This window comes from Lissotriton vulgaris, chromosome 1_1 (assembly GCF_964263255.1).
Source record: "Lissotriton vulgaris chromosome 1_1, aLisVul1.2, whole genome shotgun sequence".
In the NCBI taxonomy this organism is placed as follows: Eukaryota; Metazoa; Chordata; class Amphibia; order Caudata; family Salamandridae; genus Lissotriton; species Lissotriton vulgaris.
The window spans coordinates 1,223,713,032-1,223,737,650 of record NC_141685.1 but is presented as its reverse complement, the minus strand read 5'-3'; positions in this window follow the sequence as shown (position 1 = coordinate 1,223,737,650).

Here is a 24,619-nt window from a genome sequence, read left to right as displayed (position 1 = left end):
TCAACAAGTCTCCCAAGATAGCCACCAGAGACAAAAGAGCCCAAATGTTGCCCAAATATCAGCCAAATGTAGCCCAACTATATCCCAATGACAGAATGTCCCAGAGTGTTCTACTAACAACTAGAACGCTAACAGTCTTACTTATGACAAAAGTATGGCACACCTGAAGTCATCTTGATTGGAATAAAGTGGTAACACTTAATACATTTAATTTGAAAAGGAACAAAATGAGGGGTTTCATTTTGCCATAGAAATGTTATATATATATATATATATATATATATATATATATATATATATATATATATATATATGTATATAATTACCTACTGGCGGTCGCCAGTAGGTATATATAGTTAGGATTTTTTTGAATAGGGATTTCTGAAAATTCTATGTTGAATAACTTTGGCGTTGATGGACGAAATTGGCTGAAATTTTCAGTAAAATGGCACATTTTGTTTTTGAGCGTCCCCTGAAAGTTTGGGGGAGTTTCGTCAAGCGGGGGCCGAGAAAAAAGGGGGTCCCAAAACGTGTTTTTAACATTGAGTTTTCCATAGGGCGGTTGGACTCACTTTTAGCTCGAACGGCTGAATGGATTTCTATGAAACTTGGCAAAATTGTCGAGACTGTTTGCCCGATGTGCCTTTGCTAGGTCTCAAGATATGTGCTCCAGTGGATTTTGAGAAATTAACGTCCAAAAAAATATATATATCTGTGACAGCGTCCCGGTTAGCGCCCCGGTTCGCGTACCAGATGCGTAACGGAACTTCGCGAGGAGAAGCGGATTGGCTCTCCGGTGACTGTCAACATTCTAAACAGTCCGGAGCGGCCGCCATCTTGTCTCTTGGTAGGATCAAGAGACAAGAGGTGGAAATAAACGAAGGGGGAAATGAATGAAAGGGGCAAGGTAGACCCCTCCTGACCCCCTAGGATTGATGTGGGGGCTAATAAAGGGCCCCGCGGGGCAAAAAAAAAAATAAAATTTTTTTTGATTTTTCGCGGTGGAAGCGCTACCCGGTAGGCGAACCGGGTAGCTCAACGGTAGCGTAACGGGAGTCCGCCATCTTGTGTTTCGGACAAATTTAGTCACAAGATGGAGGATAAACAATGTTGGGAAGGGGTACCGACATACATGGCGTTGCCATAGTCCAGCCGAGCTAGTATTAATGCTGATATTGCTCTCCTGAGAGTGTCCACCGTCAGAATGGGCGACAGTTTGCGTAATTGTCTCATTAAGCCCACACAGGTGCCCACTACAGCTGAGACCTGGGCTGACATAGTGAGGTTAGCATCTACAACTATGCCGAGACTTTTTACTGATTCTGCCGGTACTGGGGGACTTCCTAATTCAGGCGGCCACAGGAGGTCACTCCAAGGGCTAGAAGATGTCGTAATTGCAAGTACCTCCGTCTTATCAGGATTGATTTTTAGGGAGTTTGCCGTCATCCAATTGACGGTAAATTTTAGGATGTTTTGTAATTTATGAACTGCTGTTGGAGTGTTACTGATTTGAATGATGATCTGGGTATCATCAGCGTAATTGTATATATTGCAGTCCATCTGGTTCAGAGATGAAATGAGGGGCTGCAAGTATGCATTGAACAGCAAGGGTGACAGAGCCGAGCCCTGTGGGACTCCGCAAGTGATCACTGCTGCCTCTGATACCAGGTCATCTAGTTGTACTCTCTGAACTCGTTCAGTAAGAAAAGAAGCCAGCCAGGCATGGGCCGTGCCCTGGATGCCGAAGTCCCACATCTGCGACAATAGCAGGTCATGATTGACCGTATCAAATGCCGCGGAGAGGTCAAGCAGCACCAAGGCACAGGGGTCTTTCCTGTCTGCTTTAAGTCGCAGGTCGTCTACTACGGAAAGCATGACCAATTCCGTGCTATTGTGGGCCCTGAATCCGGCTTGGTTGGGTTCCAGCAAGGAGTTGAACTCAAGATGGTGGGATAGGCTGGGCAGTACATGTTGCTCAAGTATTTTAGCTAGGAAAGGCAGTTGGGAAATGGGCCTGTAGTTTTTTAAGATCTTGGTGTCAGCCCCTGCCTTTTTTAAGAGCGGTATTAATCGGGCTTCCTTGAGGTTCAAAGGAACCTGTCCGGAAATGAGGGAGCTGTTTAGAAGCGATAATATGTCTTCCTCCAGTCCTGGCCATGCTTGTTTGAAGATCCTTGGAGGGCAAGGGTCTGCCGGCGATCCAGATTTGACTTGATTCATCACTCTTTCCAAGGTTTCTTTAGTGATTAATGGAAGTGAAGTTAGGGGCTGTACGACAGTAGGGATAGGTATTGGATTAATACCTGGGCATTCCAGTCTAGGGGTGGACTCAATTTCTGTCAGGAGGGTAGATATCTTGGTGGTGAAGAATGACTGAAATTTATTGCAGTCTTCTTTGTTTTTTTTTCCCCACACTCTTCTTCAGCATGATAGTTGATAAATTCGTTCCCTCAAAAAATTTATATACATAAAAAAATTATATTAAATACATATAAAATATATTTTTCCTTTAAAAGAAGAATACATTTTACAGCTTTTGATATTTGCTATTAAAAAACCATTGAAATTCACAGAAAAAACCATAGGTTATAGACCATGTATAGTTAGGAATTAGCATTTACAAAACCTTGAAAATTCACTGAAAAAACCATAGGTTATAGACCATATATAGTTAGGAATTAGCATTTACAAAACCTTATTTTACTCACACAAAACCATTGAAATTTGCATATATAGTTAGTTGCACTAACTATATATCGCGCACCCGCAATCCACTGCTGATCATGTCACATATTACATCATTCATGACATGGTCAGTGACATCACTGATGACATCTCAAATTACATCACTGATGACATCACTGATGACAACATCCAGTGACTGTATGTTTCTGTAAAGTTAAAATATGTCTTACATATTGAAGAATGAGTGGATGTATAAGTGTCTGGATGAAGGATTTAGTAGGTGCATGACTGACTGTATGAGTGAGTGATTAAATGTGTCTCACTGAGTGCATGGGCTAGTGACTAAACTGTCTTAATTTGTGCATCAATATGTCTGTTGTTCTGTAAACTGCTGCATGTGTTGATCAGTAGCTATATGAGTAACTATATGGGTTATTGATTGGTTGCCCAAGTATTTGTATGGGAGACTGAGTGTGTGTGTGGGTGGCTGGGAGGTGTGTGACTCTGTGCATAGATGTGTGAGCAGTTGATTCACTAGATGTATGGGTTCAAAAGTGCATGTGGAAACAGCTGTATGGGCGGTTGACTGTGTGCATGAGTGTATTGGTGAGTGAATGGATATCTCAGTGCTACATGTCAAAGTAAGTACATATGTAAAACACAGTACATGTGAGAGTTGACATATATAAATAACTGTGCATAAGAGCCAGTGAATGTGTGAGTGGCTGTATGGATCATTGTGAACTTGTATCAGGGATTGTATAAGAGAGTAAATATGTGTTAGTATATGTTTGAATAAGTAAGGTGTGTATAACTGTATAGTTGAGGAAATGGAGGTATGATTGATTCTTTGCATGACTGACTAGGTGTGTGAGTAACTCCATGGATGAGTGACAGTCTGTGAGTGTCTGTTTACACTGAGTGTATCTAAGGTTATATTAGAGTCTGAAGAGGTTCATCGTATAATCACATGAATGATGTCATCAGTGATGTGATCAGTAATGTCAAATGAGATGTAATCAGTGATGTCATTTGAGATGTCATCAGTGATGTCATCAGTGATGTCATTTGAGATGTCATCAGTGATGTCCTTTGAGATGTCATCAGTGATGTCATCAGTGATGTCACTGACCATGTCATGAATGATGTAATATTTGACATGATCAGCAGTGGTTTGCGGGTGCGCGATATATAGTTAGTGCAACTAACTATATATGCGAATTTCAATGGTTTTGTGTGAGTAAAATAAGGTTTTGTAAATGCTAATTCCTAACTATATATGGTCTATAACCTATGGTTTTTTCAGTGAATTTTCAAGGCTTTGTAAATGCTAATTCCTAACTATATATGGTCTATAACCTATGGTTTTTTCAGTGAATATATATATATATATTCACTGAAAAAACCATAGGTTATAGACCATATATAGTTAGGGATTAGCATTTACAAAACCTTGAAAATTAACTGAAAAAACCATAGGTTATAGACCATATATAGTTAGAGATTAGCATTTACAAAACCTTGATTTACTCGCACAAAACCATTGAAATTCGCATATATAGTTAGTTGCACTAACTATATATCGCGCACCCGCAATCCACTGCTGATGATGTCACATATTACATCATTCATGACATGGTCAGTGACATCACTGATGACATCACTGATGGCATCTCAAATGACATCACTGATGACAACACCCAGTGACTGTATGTTTCTGTAAAGTTAAAATATGTCTTACATATTGAAGAATGAGTGTATGTATAAGTGTCTGGATGAAGGATTTAGTAGGTGCATGACTGACTGTATGAGTGAGTGATTAAATGTGTCTCTCTGAGTGCATGGGTTAGTGACTAAACTGTCTTAATTTGTGCTTCATTATTTCTGTTGTTCTGTAAACTGCTGCATGTGTTGATCAGTAGCTATATGAGTAACTATATGGGTTATTGATTGGTTGTCGAAGTATTTGTATGGGAGACTGAGTGTGTGTGTGGGTGGCTGGGAGGTGTATGACTCTGTGCATAGATGTGTGTGACATTGAAATTAACAAAATACCTGTTGAAAAAATAAATTCAAACTCAATGAAAGCTACTAAGTTGGGAGACACTGATCACTCCCAATTAGACACTATATTAAAACTTCTTATAAATCAAAGGGCAGAATCGGAGTTACATTATCAACAGTTGAAAAATGACAATATAAGACTGCAAACCTCCATAACGGATATAGCCTCCATACTAAAGGGTATCACTCAGGAGATAATAGAGCTACAACAACGTACAGTCTTAGTAGAAGAAGGAACACAACGGCTAGATGTTACTGTGGGGCGCCACGATGCAGAATTAATTCAACTCCAGGGGAAAGTTGAGGACTTAGAAAACCGTCAAAGAAGATCCAACCTCAAACTGTATGGAATTCCGGTAGGGCTGGAGGGATCTGACCCAAGGGCCTTTCTGGTGAAATTGCTACCTCGAGCATTTCCGGATCTCTCAGACTGGGATTGGGACTCTCAACCGGTAAACGTTCCGTTAGTGCAAGTACCGCGTTAAAAAGCCACATCGTGACGCGTCGCGTAATCGCAACGTATCGCGTTACTGCATAATGCGCCTTATGACGCGCCGCGTTAGCGCACCCGGAAGCGTTCTGGAACGCGAACTAAGGCGCGAAACGCAGAGCCCCGGAAACGATCCGAGGCGCGGCGCAGAGCGCGTAACGTAAGCATAACAGGTCATGTGACTAGTTCATAAAACTTTTCATTGGTTCATTTTACTTTTAGTTTCCTAATGATGGAACGCTTGATCATATGACGTAAAATAAACACTTTTCATTGGTTTAGAACATTTTTTTTTTCCCAAATGATGAAAGTCCCACCTTTTTTCCTCACTCCGACTTTCATTTTTATGAGAGAAAGACCTGTTTCTGCTTGTTTAGTCATGGCATCTGTAGTAGCTGCAGCTGGTGGATCCCCACCACCACCACCACCGCCAAGGAAGAGAGGACCAACTCCACAGGTCATCTTCCAACAGGAGGAGGAAGAAAAGGAAGACGAGGAACAGGAGCAAGGGACAAGGGTGTTTTTGAAAGAAAAGCCAAGGAAGTCCCATATTAAAGAAAATTTTATTTGGCAATTTTTTTCATTTCCTCCACATGAAAAAAAAGTAAATGCCAGGTACATTACCTGCCTCATCTGCCACGATGTACTCTCCAGAGCGACCGAAAAAAAATATAGTTATGGTAATTATACCATGCATCGTCATATGGAGAGGTGGCACCCGATTAATTATAGTGCTGCCCAAATTCAAGATTTGGTGGATAACCCCCGACCTGCCAGTACATCCACCAATGAACTAGCAATGACAGAATCAGAGGCAAGGGAAACGGTCCCAAATCTTCAGAAGAACTTTGGACAGATGAAAATGACATGTTTAGCTTGTGGCAAATTAATTTCATGTGGAGAGAGGAGTGTTACTCTAATAAATAGAGCATATGAACATCATCAATGTTCAAAACGTCCCAGAAACTAAATTTTCTTTTTTTTTTGTTGCTCCTGTTGAGCCCTTTGTAATGAATCATTTTTGTTTCCCCTCCCTCCAAAAAAACACAACAAAAATATAAAACAACAAAAATAATAAAAAGTAGTTCTTTTCAGAACTACCTTCCCTTTTAAGAGAAATTGCTAGAATGTTTAGCACTCTAGCATTATCTATTTCTTTTGATTCGCTTCCCGGTTCGCGCGCCGGTACGCGAACCGGAAGCGAACTAAATTATTTTTTTTTTTTTTTAAAAAGACGAGTAAATAAACAGAGAGTAATGCGAAAAGAAAGACAAATAGAGGGAGTAACACACAGTTACTGTTGAAAGAGGGACTGATAAAAGGAGTGAAAAGAGTAGTATAAATAAGTAATAGAAAAAGAAATGAAGGAAGTAGCAAAGGCAGGAAACTAAGGGTTAAAGAAATGAAGCAGTGGAACTAATAAAAGTTAATAGTGATAGACATGTAACGTAAAGAGTACTAAACACTTACCTTATAATTGTCATTAACGTAGTCAATTATAATTTTTATACTTTTAATCTGTGTAAGAAAGAACAAAAAAATTAAAATTAATACAAGGTAGTAAAAAAAGAGTGAGCATGAGACAAAATGAATACATATTATAAATCACAATTCAAAGTACAAAATTAATTATACATATTTAATGGTTTATTTTTTCTGTTATCAGAAAATATCAAATTTCACTGAAAACAGTGAGTTGAAGGTATTCATCATATAACAGCGGGGAAAAAAAACACAATCAAAATGATTGTGTTTAAAAAACCCAAATAATATAACTAATCAGAAATCAGAACTCCTCAAAAGTAACTTACTTTCTATGACGTCAAAGGATGTCCTATGAACAGCTTATACTCTGTTGTGCTGTTACTATTTTCTGCCCGCCACTTTCTGAAAGATAAACTCCATCGTTTTAAGAAAAATGAGACATACAAAGCAATTTAAAACAGCACACTAAATTACAGCAACACCTAGAATCATTATAGTCCAATTACCTACCCTAAATTCTCACTTCAGTAAACAAGTCAAAAGGCAACATTGCTTCATACTCAATTGGTAATGTTTGCTGAAAGACTAGCCTTTTTTATATTTCAAATAAGCTGTGTAATATCCAGATGTTGTCAAAGGACCATCATAATATATAATAGCTGCAGTTGCAAATGTTCTTCCTGAAATCGATGACTGTGTAGCCAAAACATTTTTAATTAGACTTAACAACTTTTTTTCATCCAGTTTATGTAGTTGAAATTGTAAAATGACATTTCACCCATAAGTTTCCATAAATAATATGGACAGCATTGCAGACTTACGTTTCCTCTACTCCTTATTTTGATCTGCTGCTTGACTTAGCTTATAAACACAAACAGTTTTCGCTCTGTACTACAATTATCCACAAGTCCATATAGAGTAGGAGCCATTAGAACCTCTGGTATTTCCTCTAAACAAATCCCAAGATTCCTTTCCTAAAATTTTGGTTGTAAGAACACCAGGTAATAATTTTGAAGGTGGAAAGGCAATCTTTTTTTGAAAGTTAAAACAGAATCATTGCAGAATGACCAGCCGTTTCCAGATTTTAAATAAGCTGTATAATGTCCTGAAGTAGTTGAAGGACCGTCATGATATATAATTGCTGTAGTTATAAAAGTCCTTCCTGATATTGACAACTGCGAAGCCACAAAATTATTAATTAAAGTTGTCAATTTAGTTCCATCAGGCCTACATCGTTGGAACATTAAAATGACATACTGGCCATAACTTCGTAAAATTAACGTGGACAGCATTGCAGACTTACATTGGCTACACTCCATGTTTTGATCGGCTGCCTTTACTAGCTTATTGAAGGATACTGATTTACTGTCAGGCAAAGTTAAATATATAAATCTTTCTGAGTCTACACTAGTAGTACTTGATAGCCTACAGTTCTCGCAGTCATGCTGCCATAGATACATCTACACCCTCATCTTGCAATACATCAAGCATATACATTAAAACTCCTGACAATCCTGCTGAATATTTTCAGAGAATTCTGTTTGACCTTAACATTCGCCTAACAGAAAACGAATTTCAGACACACTTTCTACTCTTGTTCTATCAGCACTACATTTCTCTAACACAGAATTCAACAAACAGCATAAACTTTGTTCTGAATTGATCACAATCTGTTCTTTTAAAGTCTCTAGTGAAAAGAGAACATTAACAACTACATTAGCATAGCAGTTGACACCAGAACTATTTTCAAATTGAAAACCAACAACATTTTCAACAGAATTCATTTTATTCCTGCTTACAATTTTTGGTTCATCGACTTTTGGTCTTTTTGCTTCAACCTCCCTACTATTACTGATATTTCTTCGTTTCCGGCCTACCACACGTTTCTCAAACAAAGGATATTGAGGCAAATGTGGCGCATACTCTCTTCTTAACCTATTGTATTCCTTAACACAATCTAGATCCGCACAAATGTTTGTGACATCACAGTCAATCAAGTACAATCCCGATAAAGTTCTGACTCGTGACAATGCTACATAAGCCATACCCTCTTTGAACACAGAACTGCCAATATTCACTAAAGCAGTATCTACACTTAAACCTTGCGATTTATGAATTGTCACCGCATATGCCAAGCAAACAGGAAACTGCTTACGGCGAACATATAAGTCTTTTACAAGCAAAAACCTTGCTGTGCAATGACCAATTAGCTGTACTTCCTCAATACCATCAAATTTAATTTTTAAAAATTCAATTCCATCTCTACATCTGTATTTCTCAAAATCAACAACATTACCCATTGATCCATTTACCAGACCTCTTTCAACTTGTAAATTCCTTCTCAAAATGATACGGCAATTTAAGCACACATTCGGAGTCTTTTCAAAACCCGCAGTTTTAGATATAGTCTTCTCTAATGAATCCAATTTAGATTTCAAATTCTCAGACAAAATAATTGTTGCTCCCATATGCTCTATTTTGTCAATAGCTTCCAGTTTCACAATCTCTTGTTTTTCTAAATTCAACATTTTGTTGTTGAAGATGGAACATTCTGCAAGAGTTGGCATCAAACATATTCCAGATTTCTTCACAGTAATTTTCTGAAAAATATCCTCTGGCAAAACGTCTTCTTCTGGATATAAATTTGACAGTAATCGTGCATGTAAAGCTTCTTTCCCACGCTCAGTCACTTTCCCGATTCTAACATCTTGTAGAATATTCTTGTAATCTTCGTCCTTCGCCTGACGCATATTTTCACGCAGCTCAGCATAACTGAAGTTTAACCATATGTTAATGTTGCCAATGCTCCCTAGGCACTTCTTGGTATCTTCATGTGTAAGCAGTTTAAACACTGGTTGTCCTTTCACTGGTGTCAGCTGCAGAAGATCACCAAAAACAATGATGTGTTTGCCACCGAATAACACATCATACTCTGTTTTAAGAACTTCCTGCATTCTCAAATGCACAAAGGCAAGCATGACATTGGAAACCATGCTTACTTCGTCAATGATAAGAAGTTTCATCTTCTTCAGGACTCTAGATACTTCACAACAAGCATCCCCAGATAACTTGTGGTATTGTAATTTGTTATCATGCTCCACTGGCAGCATCAATAGCCGATGCAAAGTAATCCCTTTAATGTTATGAGCTGCCAGTCCAGTTGGAGCGGTCACAACACAAGACAGCGATGACTCAGTCCTTTTCTGCAGATAACATGAAATTGCTTTAATAAGGAAACTTTTTCCAGTTCCTGCTTCTCCACTCACGTATAGTCGGACAGGCTTCAACGACGTACATGAGCACTCTTTCTTCTCATGACTTAATCCATGCTCAATTTGGTTGGTAACTTCGTCATATATTTTCCTCTGCTCAACGTTGAGTTGTCTTTCCAAATCTTCTAAGTTAACCGCATCCTCCTGAGCATGTGCCATGGCTCTTTCCACTTCAATCATGGCAGTGGCAGCTTCATTTTCGATAACTGGTTCTCCTAGTGGATCCTGACTCAATGAAACAGAACTCTGACTGTCCTGAGAACTGTCTCTAGCAATCTCAGCTGCAATTGTTGCTTCCTGCTCGATTTCTGCATTCAACATTTCTAGATATTTTGGAAAAACAGGACATTCTATGGACTCCTTGGCTGCATTGAAAGAGTCTCCGTAACAGAGGAAATCCCCAAGCAGTTCCTCTTCTGCACGCCAAGGCTTGAAAAGTTGCAAAAGAGCTAAATAGAAAAACTCTTTTCTTTCTGGAGATTCGCAATCCAATTTTCGATGATTTACCAAATGACATTTTCTTTGCTTGACCAGACATCCCTCACTTCCAATTACAGCATACACTCCTTTATCAATATCTTCTTTGATGTTCCTCTTGAAAACGTAATTTTGAAGAACATCATACAGACAAACATTCTCCAGGTGACTGCTTCTATTTGGATAATATGTATCCAACATGTTGGTCTTCAAAATATCTGTACTGTTTGGCTCCTTCTCCGCCAAATACTCAATTTCCCGTACAGGTTTCAGAACTCAATTACGCGTTGCAGCAAGACCAAGACTCGCCCAAATGATACTCCTAGATTTGGCATAGAGACTTGCTGAAGATAACCGGTCAGAACATTCGTAAGCTCCGATTTCTCGATGCGACAACATCTTCAGACTGAAACTGTACAACTTCTTACTGAGACTCTTTTCATGGGAAATATCCTCCCACATATCCTTCAATTCTGTCTTTTCTTTTTTGGTGATGTAAGACGTCACATACCGAGCCACAGCCATACAGTTGTCAGCCACAAACTGTATATCCATGTTAGCATTCCACATGGACAAAATCACTGGGTTGTAGTCGTTAATGTACTTGGACTCTTCGTTTCTTTTCAAATTGTATGTGTTTTTGGGTGATTTCCTCGTCACATTATGTCGCAGCGAAGACATCAAATTGTTAACTCTTCCTTTTGATATCACCGACTGTGGAAATGCAAAACGACATTTGGTGTAGTACTTGTCCTTGTTTCTGAATTTACGACGACAGTACTTTCCACAACGATGGCTTTGAAACCGTAAAACTTATTCTCTTAGACTTTTGTCTTCGTTTGTCTTTGGAACAGCACATGTAGCATACTGTTCTATAAAACTCATCACTAAGTCATCCGGATCTGTTCCAAATTTGGGTGCATCTTTGATCCATAGCAGCATATGTATATGAGGAGCTCCTCTTGCTTGATACTCCTTTCTCCAGAAGAAATCCAACAGCTCTCCAAGAGGTGGATTTTTCTTGTTCATGATGAAAGACATCATAGCTTCAAATCTATGATTGAAGTACCTGCATACATTCACTGGATCCAAAGAGCACAGTTCTCCGGGTGTCTTGAATTCGATATTTTCAATGTTTCCATTTGCCTCTCGTAGAAATTCAAGTAAGTCTTCCCCGCCATACTCAGCACAGCTGAGAGTGAGGAACCATGTGGGAGTTCCTAAGTTCCTCAGCATACATTTTAAGTCACCATGAAGACGGTACCAATACTCATTAGTACCACGCTGACATGCCATCAGATTAATCAGGTGAGAATCCAAAATACTGTCTTGCACATTGACTTTATCCATAAAGTCCCTTGCCGAGATATTTCGCAGTTGTACACCACTTTTCAAGATGTGGTTCACTGCATAAGATAATCCAGAGAGATCACTTTCAAACAGTAGATGAAATAAATAGGGAATGCATTGACGAAACCTAGGATCTTCTGCATACAATCGTAAAGTCCGGTATTCTGAAGCAGGAATTTGAACAGGTCGCTCATCATATCGTCCTCCTCGACCTGTGGGAAATAACTGTGGGAAACACAGAGCTTCCAAACTTTCCTCCCAAACACTAATGGGACTCCCTTTGGCTTGTTTCATTTGAAACAACTCAATAGCATTCCCCATGACTTCCTTGGAATGCAAAGGATGAACACTATAATGTTCATATATTTCTTCCTTTTTAGAGGCTTCTACTTTCTCAATTTGTCCAGGACACAAATCACTGTCCTCTTCTTCACTTACTTCCTCTTCTGCAACTCATACATTCTTGTAGTACTCATTATTTTTTATCAAATACAATGTTGCCTTTTTGACTTTCCTAACATCCACTAAATCTTGCCAGATTTTCTTACTCTTTGTCGGAACACCATTAACTATGATAACCAGAGGTTCCTCTTCCACTTTCTCTACTCCAATTGTATTAATGTTTTTCTTCAAATCCAAAGGCAAATAAACAACCCTTCCCTTTAATCCTCTCTGTAAATCTGATGGAGGCAACTTCCCTGTCTTTGGCTCCATTCGTACAATAGCCTGAAAGGGATGGACACTTTGAATCAAAATAGATTCATAAGTATTTAAATCCTTCAATTCAGAAGGAATGTCATCTAATTCCAGATTATTATAAACCGCTCTAGCAGGCATCTGGTTTTGGTTTAATTTGTTATAGCAATAAGTACACATACGTTGGTCTGTTCCCAAATCAAAATAATTTTCTACCATCAAGTATGTGACAAAATCCTTCCATTCACTATTGTTTTCTATATCACTTTTTGCATACAAATCCACTAACTTAGTCTGATTCTTATAATTAGTCCGTCGACAACACCCACAAGTGAAATTAGGCCTCTCACATGTTTTCACCATAAACGTGGAAATTTCCTTGTGAAACTTATGTGTACTGAAAATCTGTACACTCTCTTCCACATTACCTTCTTCTAGTGGTTCAATATCAACATTGTTCTCTTTACCAGCAAAGTAACAGAACTCAATTGCTTGACAAATGTTCTTCACATCTACTTCAGAACCATGCAAAAGAGCTCTGCTTAATTTTTTAAGCATAATTGCTGGACTCTTAGCATAATACAACATTCTAACTAATTTCCTCACTTTATTATGATGCACTGCTAGCATCCTGAAATGATGAAAAACACTCTGGCATACTCTCCTAGAAAGACAAGCCAGTGAATGACCATGCAAACCTGTCACTTCTCTCACTCTGCAAGGATCTAATTCTTGCAACAACTTTATTTTTTGTTTTAAACTTTTCTTATTAAATGTCCGTATAAAATCACAAAGCAAATTGATGATGGAATCCTGTCGCACACTGCAAATAGAACTACACTTCCAGGTGTACACTGGTCCCTTAGGACGTCTCCCTAAAACCTCATCACTTAACACCTCTTCTGCATCTGCAGACACAAGTATTTCTTTTTCAACCGGACGACCATCTTTTTCCTCATATGCTCGACCACTGCTGTCAACTGCATGCACCAAATCATTGTCCTGAAAATAACTCTCCTCATTAAAAAATGCCTCACTATTTGAACTATGCATCCATTCTCCTAAGAAAACTTCACAAAAAATATTTCGATTAACTTCTCTCTTCCATCTACTATTTGATTTGAAAACATAGATTACCTTGTTTAGTTTCCTAATTCTATTAATTACCAAAATAAATAACTTTCGCTTAATTTCGAAAGCCTGATCAATAATTTTCTCTACATTTTTCTTTTTCTTATAAAATGCCACTTTCTGTTGACCTTTCTTAAATTGTTTTAGCAAATTGACAATTACCCTGTTGCGGAACATTCGCCTAGAAATGTCCCTGAATGTATTTTCCCTTCTACTGCCATGCACAGAGTTATCTCCTGCTCTAGCAGAAACTTTTTCGACGGGCCTTTCCTTTCCAATTAAATTGGCTCTCTTTTTCTGGACTAAAACTTGTTCTGTAGTTATGCTTTTGTTTCTACAAATGTTTCTAAGGAATGATTTCGTTCTCTTACCCGGAGCTTTCTTCGTGCGTTGAGGTGATTTTAATGTAGAGGACGGCTGCAAGCATTTAGTAATCTGCTGTCTTTGACGTTTCGTAGCCTTTCGGATTCTATCCTTAGACGGCATTGTCTAATTTCTAAATAATCTGCAGTTGAATCTGTGGTAAAATATAATAAAAAATGTTATTAACCACTATTACCAAACAGTAAATCAATAACAGTAAGAATTTGATTCAGCAATGCTATAAAGATGATTCAGTAAAATGTTCTTAATTTTACTGTGATAGTGATAGTATTACAGGGCTTTCATGCAAATGACTGCCCACCCTGCAACAAAAAGCCCACATGAAACTTTACGCACATTAAATTGTGTACTTACCTGCAATAATCCATATGCCAGTGTTTAGGTCCCTCCACCCTGCCCCTCCCCCTCCCCGCCTGCCTGCCCCACCGTAACTCCCTCCATGACCCACGGCTGCTATCTTGCAACATGGTGCATCTTGTAAATCTCTCCTGCATTATAAAACAGCAGCACAAAAGAGGCGCACAACCATCATAAATCTGCCCCTAAGACTTTAGGGCCAGATGTAGGTCGGTCGGTAACGGCCAAAAATCGGTATTTTTGGCCGTTACCGACCGGTTTACAAAATTTGGCATGTAGGGGGCAATATTTTACCGAATCGGTAAAATTACCGAATCGGTAATTTTACCGATTCGGTAAAATAAAACATCAGTAAATATACCGATTTGAAGCCACCCATATGTAGGTGGGACTCTTCAGAGTCCCAGGAGCCTTAACGAATCGGTATTTTACCATCAAAACCAATTTGATGGTAAAATACCAATTCCGGTGTGCATGCACACCTATGTCATGTGACAGGCAGACCTGCCTTTAGGGCAGGTATGCCTGCCACATGGCACCTGTGCCTGTTTTGGGGGTGCCAGAGGGTGTCAAAGTGACACCCCCTGCACCCTTGTGAATTCTTTAATTACTGATTTGGTAAATACCAAATCGGTAATGCCTAATCATTCCTATGGGCTTCAAAGCCCATAGGAATGAATGGGCATTACCGATTCGGTATTTACCGAATTGGTAATTAAAGAATTGTTAAGGATTCGGTAACGAATCCAGATGTTGGGACCTAAATACCATTTACCGATTTTGAAATACCGAATCGGTACAATTCGGTATTTTAAAATCGGTAAATGTTTTTTACCTACATCTGGCCCTATAATGATTGATTCAGAATGACGATAAGGTGTGGACTATCTAGAAGTTTGTTTGAGGTGAGGCCTACCCAGGGTTGCAGATGAAATTTAGACTTGTTGAAGAGTACAGAGGTGATAAGCCATGTACAGGCCTACCAAAGAAGTGAATCATGTCCACTGCACTCTTGAACAAAGGCCAGACCTCCTCTATCTCCCTGAACATGACTAATTATCATCTGCACAATGTGATTCGTAATGCCAGGAAACACAAGTGATATAATTAAAAAACGTAAAAATATTTTTGCACATTTAACAATCACATCACCTGTATTTCTTCAGCTTACTTATCTCATTATGCAGATGTAGTCTACGTCCTATGTAGAAGCACACCCTATCAATACTTAATTTACCCAAGCACACATGGGAGCGTATTTACAAGGACCTTGCTCCAGGGGAAATGTCTCAAATTAAAATTTGAAAAATTACATCAAAGGGACTCAAAGGCCTTGTAAATATGCCCCAAACAACCTATGAAACACTAGCAGTACATATCAAGAAACCTAATTGATTTCAAAAAACGTTTTTAAACCTTTTATGTAAAACAATTATATACCTACATTCATGGGGAACTGACTTAAAATGCCCTAATACAAATGAAAACGTTTTTTTAAGGTACTTGCACCTTTTTTTCAATAACTTTTAACATGGCTATGTAACTCAAACAATCAAAATCAAAATTTTTCAAGCACACATGGGGGCGTATTTACAAGGGCCTTGCACCACGGGGAAAGTGACTACAAATGACCAGACACACATGGGGACGTATTTACAAGGCCCTTGAACCGGGGGGAAGTGACTTGAAATGGCTAAGCACACATAGGAGAGTATTTACAATGCCCGTGCAACACTTATGCATCATTTTTTACATGTACACTGTAGAGCAGCATGGGGCAATAACAACACAGATGCATCATGCATCTGTTCCGAAAAAACGACGCATTGCAGGAGTCACATCACAAGTAAATAAATTCTCATAATTTTTTAAAGCAGTCCTTTTCCTTAAAAACGATTTTCTGATCATAATTTGAAAACACAGCACAGCTCCTATGTACAACCACACCTTGTCAGTACTAACACTTTACATTATCTGCAATTACAATTGGTAAAAGAATGCAAAATCGTCTTTGAAAGTATAATGCAAACACTTGACTCAAAACATCATTTTAAATACACAGCTGGCTTTCTTCTTATTTACGCAAAAAAGCATACTAGTCTTTATCTAAAATATAGAAACGATAACTCACCTTTACAAATTCTTTTTGAATTTCAAAACAGTCTCAGAAACACACCAATTTTTCTTTAGCAGAATTAAAGGTATGCACTCCAGAGGCTGGAACCAACAAAGGCACTGAAATGCTGATATTCATCACACATATCTCTCATGTCAGCCAATCAAAACTCTTCCCTCACTGTTTTCAAATCAACACCCTTCCCCCCTCTGCCCTTTCTGTCCTTTTTCCATAGCAACTACCGCCTGCCAGACCTCTCATGTTTACAAGTTCACACAACAATGTTTCAAATGAACTCTGAACTCTCAGTACACCTGCTAATCCACTGCAATGTTTCATAACATCATTTTTAAATAACCATTCAAATTACATCTTTCAAAGAACACATCCATGCACCCTAACTTTCTGTTTTCAGCAATGGAAATACACCAATCACTACTTATGAATCATTTGCACTCAAACTCCACAGTTTTTTTTCATTACAAACTTCACTATTTTTAACTGCCATTTCATTCCCACACTTCATCTGACTGCAGCAAAAACTCCTCTCACCATGTTTTCTGTCTGGATTCTTGGACATAGCTACATCCACTGGGCTCACAGGTATGCTGATAACAGAAATTTACACAACCTCAATTTACAAAATGTGGAAATCAAATGGATTGGCCGAAGAGGATTGAAATGTCACCAATTGATACCATTGGTGAAAACCTTTTTACATTTGCCAAACCCTGACCTCATAATAGTGCACTGTGGAGGAAATGATTTGGGCACTTTGACTGGGGTAGGTCTGGAAATGCTCTTAAAAGACACCTTTGAGCAATTGATGACACTTTTTCCTCAAACTGCCTTGGTATATTCCAATATATGCCAAAGACAAAAATGGAGGTGGTCCAATCAATTTTGTCCGCAAATTGAGAAATCGAGGAAGCATGTAAATAAGTCTGTTTCAGCTTACATGAGAGACCATGGAATGGGTGCTATCTACAACAATAACTTGCGTTACTATATGCAAGATATCTACAGAGGAGATGGCGTGCATTTCTCAGATGAGGGGAACAGAGTTTTCATACTAAATTTAAGAATGTGTATTGGTTCCTACTTATAAGTACCTAGAACTTACACAGAACCCAAAAGCTCTTTTCAGAGCTACCTAAACTTTATTTACTCTTTTGAAATTTCGAATGTACCTTTTTCACTAATTTTCACTTATGTTCGCTTCCCGGTTCGCTACCCGGTTCGCGTACCGGCAGCTAACCGCGCGAAAAATTCAATTTTTTTTCTCGACATATATGAGCCTCCTCAGCCACCCTCAGAAAACCTAGGGGGTCAGGATACGTCTAAAGTACCCCCTTCTACCCATTCTGAACATTATTTACCCTCCATCTTGTATCTAAATTCTACCAAAACACAAAATGGAGGACTCCCGTAACGCTGCAGGTTCGCGTACCGGGACACGCACTGACAAGCACTCGCTCAAAAAAGGTGGGAAAGTAATTTACAGAAAAACCACTGGAGACACTTTCACCAATTAAACATTAGCTCATACTACATACCAATCCCTACCATTTTCACAAATTTGGTTGGAATTCCATTTAGCCATTTAGCATGTAGAACTCTCTAAAATCCCTGAGGTAAATTACTTCACAAAACATATCGGAAGTGTTGGAATTGACAACTAATTAAAACATTACTTTCAATTTCTACTATTATATCATGACATTTGATTGGTTATGTACCTGAATATATATAAACAAAGAGAGAGAAACACAGCCATTTTGACTACTACTTCTTGAAGTGCATATCAACTACATTTCAACTAATAACTTCAAGTTCTATTTAAAAGGTAAGATATTATTTTAAAAACTGAAGTATGTTCTGTACTGTAAGCTAATTAGGAAAACATTTTCTGATAGTTATATTCTATCACTCTGTAATACTTATAGAATAAAATATACTTCTCTGTTTTAGTTATGGATGGAGTTAGACTTGTCTTGTATAATTCAGAATTGACTTAGAGTTTATTTCATAATTTTTTCATATTTCTACTTCCAGTTTTATACCATACACTGCCCAACGAAAAAATCACTGTTTAAAAAACCAAACTACATGTCTGTACTTAAACCCAACAGTGCCCTATCTGTACTGATATATTTTTTAAAAATTCATTTTACAGCATACAAAATGGAAGGACAATAGAAAAATAACTTGGAAATTGTTGCAGGAACCAAAACAGATTCAGAGATTGACCATGAATTCAATGATGATTCACGGAACAATGAACTTCTGCAATGTGTGGAAGCAGTAGATTTCCTACTGGAAAATGAAAAAAAAATGATAATGAATTATTAGAATTTCTTTTAAATTTTGAAAAAGAATCAGAAAAATAATTTTTTATTTAATAATTCAAAAATTGTTTGACACATTATTCATTTTTATATGTATTTTGTAAACTAGTAGCAAATTGATTATAATGAAAAGTCAGACTTTAAATATACTGTGCAACTTTTTTGTGTTACATACTAAGTTTGCTCATAGTTACTTCCTTTCTTCCACTATATTATCTCCAATGTGTATTTAACATCTCTTTATCATCTCCTACCTCCATATTGTTTCGGCTTTCCAGACAGACTATGGTATGAATTCCATATACCACAAAAACTTCAGAAACAACTTGCAAGATATCTACAAAGGAGACAGTGTTTATTGATTTTTAGACTCTGCATTGGTACCTACATGTTGCTACGTAAATAAAAAAAAACTAAAAAAAACAACAAAACGAACAATCAATAAAAATACAATATTTTAAAAGTCAATCATTCTTGTTTCCTTATAGTACGCTCCCCGGACCGCTTTCCGGTGCGCGAACCGGGCGCACCCCACGGAAAAAAAACAATTTTTTTTGTAATTTTTTGGCCCCGCGAGGCCCTTTTAAAGCCTCCACATCAAACATAGGGGGTCAGAGAGGATCTACTATGACCCCTTATGGTCATTTGCCCCTTCGGTTTGGCCTCCTCTTGTCTCTCGATCCTACCGAGAGACAATATGGCGGCCGCTCCGGACTGTTTAGAATGTTGACAGACACCGGAGAGCCAATCAGCTTCTCTTCGCAAAGCTCCGTTACGCGAAAAGTACGCGGACCGGAGCGCTACCCGGGACGCTGTCACAGATATATCTGTTTTTTTAAACGTTAATTTCTCAAAATCCACTGGAGCACATATATTGAGACCCAGCAAAGGCACATCGGGCTAACAGTCCCTACAATTTTGCTAAGTTTCGTGCAAATCCATTTAGCCGTTCGAGCTAAAAGTGAGGCCAAACGCCCTATGGAAAACTCAATGTTAAAAATGTGTTTTGGGACCCCCCTTTTTTCTCGGCCCCCCCTTGACAAAACCCCCCCAAATTTTCAGAGGCTGCTCAGAAACAAAATGTGCCATTTTCCTGAATATTTCAGCCGATTCGGTCCACAAACGCCAAAGTTATTAGACATAGAATTTTCAAAAGTCCCATAGAGAAAAAATCCTAACTATATATACCTACTGGCGACCGCCAGTAGGTAATATATATATATATATATATATATATATATATATATATATATATATATATATATATATATTCACTGAAAAAACCATAGGTTTCACACCAGTTATAGTTAGGAATTAGCATTTAAAAAACCTATTAAATTCACTGACAAAACCAGTTATAGTTAGCTGGAAATTTTACTGATATAAAACCAATGAAATTCCACGTTATAGTTAGTTGGACTCACTATAACTTGCGCGTGCAATGCACTGCTGATGACGTCACATATTACATCACTCATGACATGGTCAGTGACATCACTCATGACATCACTGATGACACCATCCAGTGAATATGTGTCTTTCTGAAAAATAAATATTAGTGAGTAATGTTTAAATATTTAAATATATATATTATTGTTTCACTTTGTGTATAAGTGGCTACATGTGTTGGTAAGTAGCTACATGCGTATGTATATGGGTTATTAGATGTTTCTCTTAGTATCAGTATGAGTGTCTATATGGTTTGGTGGGGGTATTACTTAGCACATAGATGCATGAGTGACTGACTCGCTGTTTGTATGTGTTTTGAAGACAGCATATGTGCAGGACTGTATGGATGGATGAGTGTGTATATGTGTTTGTTAGTGAGTGAATGACTGTCTCACTAGTGTCTTTATCAGTAACTACATATGTTTTAATCTAGTATATGTGAATATTGATGTATATAAGTGAGTATATGTGAGAGTAAGAGATTGTAAGAGTTCCTGTTTAAATAAGTATGTGTTTCTATAAGTGATTGTTTAAGAGAATAAATATGTGTAATTTTCAATACAAGTAAGGTGGAAGTGTGTGTATAACTCTATATTCAAATAAATGGATGTTCAATAGTTTATTTGCACGTGTGAGTATGTGTGTGAGTAACTTTTGGATGACTGTCGGTGTGTAACAGGATGTATAGGTGTATCACTTCATATGATAAGTGAGTATATGTATGAGTGACTATATAGAACTGTTGGTGAATGACTGGATGTGCATATAGATGGTGGAATTACTGAATTGCTTGTTGTAACTGATATGGGTATCTCCATTTTTTTTTAAATTTCAGTTTCTATTTTTGAATATGTGTTTCAAGGGTTACATTACAGTGAAAGGAGGTCTGTCACTATGTCACAAGGATGGTGTCATCAGTGATGTCATGAGTGATGTCACTGACCATGTCATGAGTGATGTAATATGTGACGTCATCAGCAGTGCATTGCACGCGCAAGTTATAGTGAGTCCAACTAACTATAACGTGGAATTTCATTGGTTTTATATCAGTAAAATTTCCAGCTAACTATAACTGGTTTTGTCAGTGAATTTAATAGGTTTTTTAAATGCTAATTCCTAACTATAACTGGTGTGAAACCTATGGTTTTTTCAGTGAATTTCAAAGGTTTTTTAAATGCTAATTCCTAACTATAACTGGTGTGAAACCTGTGGTTTTTTCAGTGAATTTCAAAGGTTTTTTTAATGCTAATTCCTAACTATATAAGACCTGAAAGCCCACCAGGAATCTCCAGTATGCGCCAGGGGACTGCATTGCAGAGAGGTGTAATGAAGCCACAACCCTTTTTACACCTCTCTGCAACGCAGCCCCCGTGCATGTTTGAAGAGGGGAAACTAATTCCCCTTGCATACTGGGGGCCCCTGGGGGCCTATTAGCCCACCTGGAACCTCCAGTATGCGCCAGGGGCTGCATTGCAGAGGTGTAATGAGACTATGCCCCTTGTTACACCTCTCTGCAACGCAGCCCACTGCCGCGTTTGCAGAGGGGGAACTAATTCCCCTTGCATACTGGGGGTCCCTGGGGTCAACTAGTCCACCAGGAGCCTCCAGTATGCGCGAGGGAGCTGCATTGCAGAGAAGTGTAATGAGGCCACACCCTTGTTACACCTCTCTGCAATGCAGGCCACTGGCGCCTTTGCAGAGGGGGGACTAATTCCCCTTGCATACTGGGGGTCCCTGGATCATATCTGCCCAAACACCGATATTCCGAACGATTGTAAATGACTTTTCTTGAGAAACATTTGGATTTGGATTATCATGTCCTATACTTTGGAATTTTTGAAAGACTGACTTTGAGGATGCTATAAATTACTCAAGTCTGCCCGAATTGTGTGGGTAAAATTGATACCTAGTCACTTTTAATAAGAATATACTTATGTCTCGTCTAACATTTGGAAGAAATATCTAGTTATATGACAACGGGATACCGACATAACTTGAAGGAAATAAGAACGCCCTGAAGAAGTTCTGTTGTACAGAACGAAACGTTTCGGCTGGCTGTGGTACATAAACTTAAGGAAAATAAAAGCATTTGAATATACACCAAGATTCAGCGCTTCAATAAGTACTCTAAGTGATATGATTTGATTGGACTCATTGTGAAAGTGGTGCTGTGCCAAACTTTGGAATATTCTCCACTACTCTCTACTACTTACTCTCTCCCACTCTCTACTATTCACTCTCTACTGCTCTCTACTACTCACTCTACTACTTACTCTCTACTACTCTCTACTACTCAGTCTCTACTACTCACTCTCTACTACTCTCTACTACTCACTCTACTATTCACTCTACTACTCTCTACTACTCACTCTGCTACTCTCTCTACTGCTCTCTACTACTCTCTACTACTCACTCTCTACTCTCTATTACTCACTCTCTACTCTCTACCTCTCTTCCTCTCTACCTCTACACCTCTACCTCTCTACCTCTCTCTACACGCACACATATAGACATATATGCATATATATATGTGCATATGCATTTATATATATGTATGTGTATATATAAAAAAACAACTAAACATTTTTTTTTCTAATCAGCTACTTTTAAAACTGTCATTCTTTTTCCCCATGGTACACTCCCCGGTACGCTTACCGGTGCGCGTACCGGGCGCTCACCCCGCGAAAATAAAAATTTTTTTTTATTTTTTTTTTGCCCCGTGGGGCCCTTTTATGGCCCCCACATCAAACCTAGGGGGTCAAGGGGGGTCTACTCTGCCCCCTTATGGTCATTTTCCCCCTTTGTTTTGGCCACCTCTTGTGTCTCGATCCTACCGAGACACAAGATGGCGGCCGCTCCGGACTGTTTAGAATGTTTACAGACACCCCAGAGCCAATCAGCTTTCTCCGCGCAAGTCGCGTGACGCGCCCGGTGCGCGTACCGGTGCGCTTACCGGAGCGCTGCTATAGATATATATATTTTTTTGAACCTTAATTACTCAAAATCCACTGGAGCACATATCTTGAGACATAGCAAAGGCACATCGGGCTACCAGTCCCTACAATTTTGCCAAGTTTGGTGGAAATCCATTCAGCCGTTCGGGCTAAAAGTGAAATCGACCGCCCTATGGAAATTAACATGGGGAAAACGCGTTTTGGGACCCCCCTTTTATCTCGGCCCCCGCTTGACGAATCCCCCCCAAACTTTCAGGGAAGGACCGGACCGCCATGAGACCATTTTCCTGAAAATTTCAGGCAGATTCGTCAACCGGCGCCAAAGTTATTCAAAATAGAATGTTGAGATTTAACATTGAAAATTATCCTAACTATAACTACCTACTGGCGACCGCCAGTAGGTAATATATATATATATATATATATATATATATATATATATATATATATTGATTGAAAGCTTTATTTCGATATAAAAACATATCATAAAAGCAATACATTACAGCAATAATAAAAACAATTTAACAATGCACAATGTAAAAATCCTACAGAATCAACAGTGGGATTAAAAGAATGTATTATTGGGCAAATTGTAAAAACCAGTACAGACAGAAACACATTACTGGATCAACAGTTTCTTTGCAGTTCTTATTCGCCAAGCCCAGCCCAGAAATTTTGCCATACAGCAGGCAAAGAAGGGTCGGGCATCTGTACGCAATATGCGTAAGGCTTCCAAATGTGATCTAGTGCCCAAGCTCCTACATAAAGGCTTCAGCCATCTCGACCTAGGCACCGCATAAGCATAGCACTCAAACAACAGATGAGCAACGGACTCAACCCTTGAGTCACAGAAGGGACAATATGGTACAGTTTGTAATGGTGGTTTCCAGGTGGAAGTTAACAACCCTAAGGGGAGTACTCCCACCCTAAATTTGAAGTACAGCGATCTGTCGCCCGAGTTATGAATTAGATCCAGATAGGGTTCCCTATAGGGGAGCTCCTTAACTAACAAAAACTGAGCAACAGAATTACAATGCTTAGGATTGCACATTCTCTCGTTGTCCACCCATGACCAATAAGCCTTCTTTAGCAATTGTTTTGACGGTGCTGATCTATTGACCCAAGCGTCTCCTATATATATATATATATATATATATGTATATATATATATATATATATATATATATATATATATATATATATATATATATATATATATATATATATATATATATATATATATATATATATATATATATATATATATATATATATATTCACTGAAAAAACCATAGGTTATAGACCATATATAGTTAGGGATTAGCATTTAAAAAACCTTATTTTATTTGCACAAAACCATT